Genomic DNA, 6,792 nt, shown 5'->3' on the forward strand with positions numbered 1-6,792 from the left:
TCCAGAAATGCAAAAGTCCACAGCTCAGCCCTCCTTCCTCTTCTCTGCTTCCCTTTTTATTCCCCAGCCACCAGAACAGTCCTCCGTGCAGTCCCTGGCTGTAGGGCTGATTTTTAGGTTAATTCTTACATCATACCACCACTCGGCAATATCCAAGCTGTCTGTGCTGTCAGGATCACTGCCAGACTGCAGCTCCATATGTCTCCTTTTTTGGTGTATTCATGCAAATTCTTCTGCTAGTTGGAGTTTAGTCCACTTCTATATCCTTCCCTTCAAAGCTCAGGGTCCAGGATTATCTTCTGTATCTGTGTTAATTGTTTCCCTTTTTCTTTGTTCAAGAGGGTCTGTGCACTTTTTCTGCCTATTCCATCATCTTACCAGAACTCTAACCTCATATCATCTTGAAGTTATTCTTGCCCTTTTGAAACCATTCTTACCTCCAAGGTATGACCTATAAGATTCAGGATAATTCTTCCTCTGAGTTGGTTCAATTCTCAAGTTCCATACTGTGGTTCCTGGCTTCTCTCATCATAAGGCCAAGTCCAGTGAGAAAGAACAAAACTGTTTGTTTTAGCACTACCAGCAAGTGTTGACATTCAATCTTATTGAACCAGCTAAATTCATAGATTCCCTACTGAGCCAGTCAGCATTTCCAGAGGTTAGGCCTTCAATACATGTTTCCCCTGGAAATTGGGGGTGGAGCCCCAGGTCATGAGAGTGATGAAAGTTGGATTCTGTTTCCCTTCCTCACACTGTTATGCACCAATGAGGCTTCCTGGAAAAAGAAGAAATCAACATTGGGAGGCCATACAAAATTACCACTCCAACAAACAGACCTGGGAGAAAGATTACTTCCCTTAGGACTCTATGTATTTTTAATCTATGGGTTGGCTGTGTGACTCCTAGGAATTTTGGGAGATAATAATGCCCTTCTACAACTACTAAGACATTTAATTTCTGAAAAGTTGATTATACTTCTTGGTCGATATATCATGGAATCTGTGTATATGGGGACAAAATTCAATTTGGGGACTTGTATGTAAATGAGAAGGTTTGTTGTTGTTATGTGCCATCAAGTCAGCCCTGACTCATAGAGACCCCTCCTTGGGTTTCCGAGGCAGTATCACTACAGAAGTAGGATTGCCCAACCTTACTTCCGAGGAGTGGCTGGTGGGTTTGAACCACCAGCCTTCTGGTTAGCAGTCAAGTGCCTTAGGCACTATGCTACCAGAGCTCCTAATGAGAAGGTAGGTGTATGCATTAGTTAAGATAACATTAGCAACTATAACAAATATATCCCTCAAGTCTCAGGTTTAACAAGAGAGAAATTTATTTTTCACTCAGGTAAAGTCCAAATGGATGCTCTTAATTGTCAGGTTATTCTACTCTAAGTGACAGTGCCATCTTTATCACATGGTTTCCAAGATGGCTGTAGAAGTGGGAAACAGTATAGGTTTATTCTTTAGACGATTTTATGGGCCCTGCTTGGATGTCAGGTTCATCTTCAACTCATATTCCCATTTGCTATAATCCAGTCATATGGCCACACTAACTGCAAGGGAAGCTAGAGAATATAGTCCAGTTTAAGGAAGAGGACACAGGTTTGGGGAGCTGCTAGCCTGTCTCTATCATAGTGTCTGATCCCTCTTGTTATCTATTCATATCTTTGGTGGGGGTGGGGCAGCAAAGACCCTGAGGACCTGGGACCCAAAAAGCAAGGCTGATGATGAAGATGTCAAGGCTTGGACAGAAGTTGGGGAAGATAGGTTGTTGTTGTTAGGTGCCATCAAGTCATCTCTGACTCAGAGCAACTCTATGTACAGCAGAATAAAACACTGCCTGGTCTTGCGCCAACCTCACAATGCCTACTATACCTGAGCCCATCGCTGCAGCCACCATGCCAATCTATCTTGTTGAGGGCCTTCCCCTTCTTCACTGACCCTCCACTTTACCAAGCATAACATCCTTCTCCAGAGAATGGTCCCTTCTGACCACATGATCAAAGTAGGTGAGATGAAGTCTGGCTATTCTCGCTTCCAAGGAGCATTCTGGCTGCACTTCTTCCAGGACAGATTTGTTAGTTCTTTTAGCAGTCCACAGTACTCTCAGCATTCTTCGCCAACACCACAACTCAAAAGCATCAATTCTTCTCTGGTTTTCCTTATTCATTATCCAGGTCTCACATGCATATGAGGTGATTAAAAATACCATGGCTTGGGTAAGGCGTATCTTAGTCTTCAAGGAGACATCTTTGCTCTTCAGCACTTGAAAGAGGTTTTTGCAACAGATTTGTCCAATGCAATACATCTTTTGAAGTCTTGACTGCTGCTTCCATTGGCATTGATTGCAGAACCAAGCAATATGAAGTCTTTGACAACTTCAATCTTTTCTCCATCTATTGTGATGCTGCTTATTGGCCCAGTTGTGAGGATTTTTATTTTCTTTATATTGAGATGTAATCCATACTGCAGACTGCAGTCTTTAATTTCATCACTAAGTGCTCCAAATCATCCTCACTTTCAGCAAGCACAGTTGTGTCATCTGCATATCTCAGGTTGTTAATGAGCCTTCCCCCAATCCTGATGTCATGTTCTTCTTCATATAGTCCAGCTTCTTGGATTATTTAATCAGCATACAGATTGGACCAGTACGGTAAAAGGATACAACCCTAACATACTCCCTTCCTGATTTTAAACCATGCAGTATCTCCTTGTTCTGTTTGAACAACAGCCTCTTGGTCTATGTACAGGTTCCTCATGAGTACAATTAAGTGTTCTGGAATTCCCATTCTTCTCAATGTTATCCACAATTTGTTATGATCCACACAAATGCCTTTGCATAGTCAATATCTTTGCATAGTCAATAAAACACAAGTAAACATCTTTGTGGTATTCTTTGCTTTGAGCCAAAATCCATCTGATGTTAACTATGATATCCCTCACACCACATCCCCTTCTGAATCCAGCTTGGTTTTCTGGAAGCTCTCTGTCTGTATACTGCAGCAACTGTTTTTGAATTATCTTCAGTAAGATTTTACTTGCATGTGATATTAATGATATTGTTTGATAATTTCCCCATTTTGTGGGATTACCTTTCTTTGGAATGGGTACAAATATGGATCTCTTCCAGTCAGTTGGGCAGGTAGCTGTCTTCCAAATCTCTTGGCATAGATGAGTTCATGCCTCTAGCACAGCATCTGTTTGTTGAAACATCTCAATGGGTATTCGGTAATTCCTGGAGCCTTGTTTTTCACCAATTCCTTCAATGCAACTTCGAGTTCTTTCTTCATTACCATTGGTTCTTGATCATATGCCACCTCCTGAAATGGATGATCATCTATCAATTCTTTTTGGTATAGTGACTCTGTGTATTGCATCCATCTTCTTTTGGTGTTTCCTGCATCATTCAACATACTGCTCATGGAATTTTTCAGTATTGCAATTCGAGGCTTAAATTTTTTCCTCAGTTCTTTCAGCTTGAGAAATGCTAAGTGTGTTCTTCCCTTCTGGTTTTCCAACTCCAGGTTTTTGTGCATTTCATTATAATAATTGAGTTTATCTTCTTGAACTGCTCTTTGAAATCTTCTGTTCAGCACTTTTATCCTGTCGATTCCTCCATCTGCTTTAGCTACTCTCCATTCAAGGGCAAATTTCAGAGTCTCTTCTGATATTCATTTTGGTCTTTTCTTCCTTTCCTGTCTTTTTAATGACTTCTTGCTTTCTTCATGGATGATATTCTTGATGTCATCCCATAATTCCTCTGGTTTTTGGTCATTAGTGTTCAATGCATCAAATCTATTGTTTACATGGTCTCTAAATCCAGGAGGGATATAATTAAGTTCATATTTTGGCTCTTGTGGACTTGTTTTAATTGTCTTCAGCTTCAATTTGAACTTGCATATGAGCAGTTGATGGTCTATTTCACAATCAGATCCTGGCCTTGTTTTGGCTGGAGATATTGAGCATCTCCATTGCCTCTTGCCACAGATGTAGTCAATCTGATTCCTGTGTATTCCACCTGGTGAAGTCCACATGGACAGCCACCATTTCTGTTGTTGGATAAAAGTATTTGCAGTGAATAAGTTGTTGGTCTTGCAAAATTCTATCATGCAACCTCCAACAACATTTGTATTACCAAGGCCATATTTTCCAACTACTGGTGATTCTTCTTTGTTTCCAACTTTTGCATTCCAGTCACCAGTGATGATTAACACATCTTGATTGGATGTTTGGTCCATTTCAGACTGCAGAAGTTGGTAAAAATCTTCAATTTCTTTACTTTTGGCTTTGGTGGTTGGTGTGTAAATTTGAATGATAGTAGCATTAACTGGTCTTCCTTGTATGTGTATGGGCCCAATGCTCCACAGTTAGTTGTAGCCCAATCCCTGTGAAGGGAAGAGCCATTTAGGGAGGGGGAAAAAGGGTTGAGGAGCTGTGAGGGGAAAAGCATTTCTAAGATTAATTGATGGTGTGGAGAGAAAGACATTGGGTGGGGTGCATGTTTCCTTGTTCTTGTAAAGACCCATTCTTCATTGTTCAAGGTGACTGGGCCTCTCTTTTCAAGCAGGTATCTAAGCAATTGCATATCCAAATGTATGTTTTCTTTACCATCTTAAATTATTTACTGATACAGAGCTTAAAATTATATTAGAGATATATTTATAGCAAGGAATTCAGGTAGGTTTAAACTCAAATACAAACTTTAGTTGATCAATACTGGGTCCTTCAAGCACTGTGTTGGAAAGGATTCTGGTCTGCATCTAGACTCATTTAGTATGAGAGGGAACTGTAATTGATTAGTTATATCTGTAATAAGAATTAGAGGTTGAAGTAATGGCAGTGATACCCCATTTGCTATACATTACTTTTGAAAGCAAAGTAAACTAAATGTTACTTGCAGTATTATTTAAAGGGTACTCATTCCTTGTTTGAGTTACTTAGTTGCTTTCTTCTCTGAAATAGCTAAGATCTTTCACTTGAAAGGAAAAGAGAGCTTTAATTTGGAGAATTAAGAAGATGAGCCTGGATGGAACAATAAAATAAGAGTATGAGCTGATTATTTTTTCATTACCCTCTGTTGTGGTTACCTAGTGCTGCTTTGACAGAAATATACCACAAAAGAGATGGCCTTAACAATCAGGAGTTTATTCTCTTACAGTTCAGGAGGCTAGAAGTCCAAGTTCAAAGTGCCAGGCTCTAGGGGTTGGGTGAAAGCCCCTTGATCTTGGGCTTCAGCTCTACTTCTTGCTCCCGGCCCACTGAAGCTAGAGGCATCTCTTCACTCAGACAGCTACTGGCTGTTGAGGCTAACAAGCTCAAGGTTGACAAATAAAATGGCACAATCCCAATGTTATCAAACCACATGGCAGGCCATTAATTCAAGTCCATTTTAAGTCCCATGGTCGGCAGAGCATGGTGGGTGCTGAACAATGACATGGATACATGCAGGGTCCAAACATGCCATAAACTAGAGACTATCCCCAAGGTGTCTCCTTATATACAGAAAGCAGACCACATCCCAAAGGCAGCTACTCAGCTGCTTGTGGTAGATCCCACCATAGAGTTGATTGCCAGTGTTGTCATGGGGAATAACTGCCATCAGCTGCCCAGCCACTCAATCAGGCCAGCCAAGTTGACATACAGATTTAACTACCACACCCTCTCACATTCTTTACCCTTCTCCATACTACTCTGTGCTGTGGCATACTTTTTCATATGAACTGTCTTAATGGGCTCTTATGCCCTTTGTCTTTCAGTTGGGTTTGTCCAATAGAAAGCCCTGTGTTCTGGTTACCTAGTGCCCTTCTGACAGGAATATACACAAATGGGATGGCTTGAAGAAGCAGTTTATTCTCTTACAGTTTGGAGGGTTTGAGTCCAAGTTCAAAGTGCCAGGCTCTAGGGGCTGGGTGACAGCCCCTCAACCTTGGGGTTCAGCTCTGCCTCTTGGTCCAGGCCCACTGGAGCTAGAGGCTTTTCTTCACTCAGACAGATGCTGAGACTGACAAACCCAAGATTGACAAGTAAAAAGACACAGTCCCGACATTACCAAACCACACGGCAGGCCATTAATTCAAGTCCATTGAAAGTTTCAAGGTCAGCAGAGCATGGCAGGCTAGAGAACAATGACTTGGCTACATGCAGGGTTCAAGTGTGCCATAAGCTAGAGACCATTCCCAAAGCCGCTGTTTATATACTGGAATCAGATCACATCCTTAAGGCAGCTACTCAGCTGCTCACAGTAGATTCCACCATGGATTTGATAACCAGTCTCATCATGGGGAATATTACATCCAGCTGCCCAGCCATGCAACCAGGCTCAGCCAAGTTGACATGAAAACTTTACAACACCCTGTTAAGAAATTGGACAAGGAAGAGACAAAGGTGTTTCCTTGTATCATGTTCTCCCCAGTGCCCCTGGCTTTAGCACTGTCCTCTATGACTATATCTCCAATTGTGTGGTTACTCCACAGTCCATTCCTCACTGAGCTCCAGGAACACTAGTTCCTCACCTTATCCTGCCAATTCTAGACATTAGTAATGGTGTCCTGCTGTTGCCTCAGCATTCTTTGTTTATTTCCATAACCTTTCTCATACCTCTGTAAGGGGTCCTGAAGAATTCTCTCTGTTTAACCATCTGTGATAGTTGAAGATGTGTCAACTTGGCTGGACTCCAGTTGTGAGTGGTGGTTCCCATGATGGATCACATGACTGCGTCCTAAGCGGCCGGTCAGTCTAGGGGGAGTTTCCCCAGGGGTGTGGCCTACCTGCAATACTATCCCAGGGACAAACT

Source organism: Orycteropus afer, unplaced genomic scaffold (genome assembly GCF_000298275.1).
Source record: "Orycteropus afer afer isolate SDZICR_OR568_19922 unplaced genomic scaffold, OryAfe1.0 scaffold00218, whole genome shotgun sequence".
Classification (NCBI taxonomy): Eukaryota; Metazoa; Chordata; class Mammalia; order Tubulidentata; family Orycteropodidae; genus Orycteropus; species Orycteropus afer.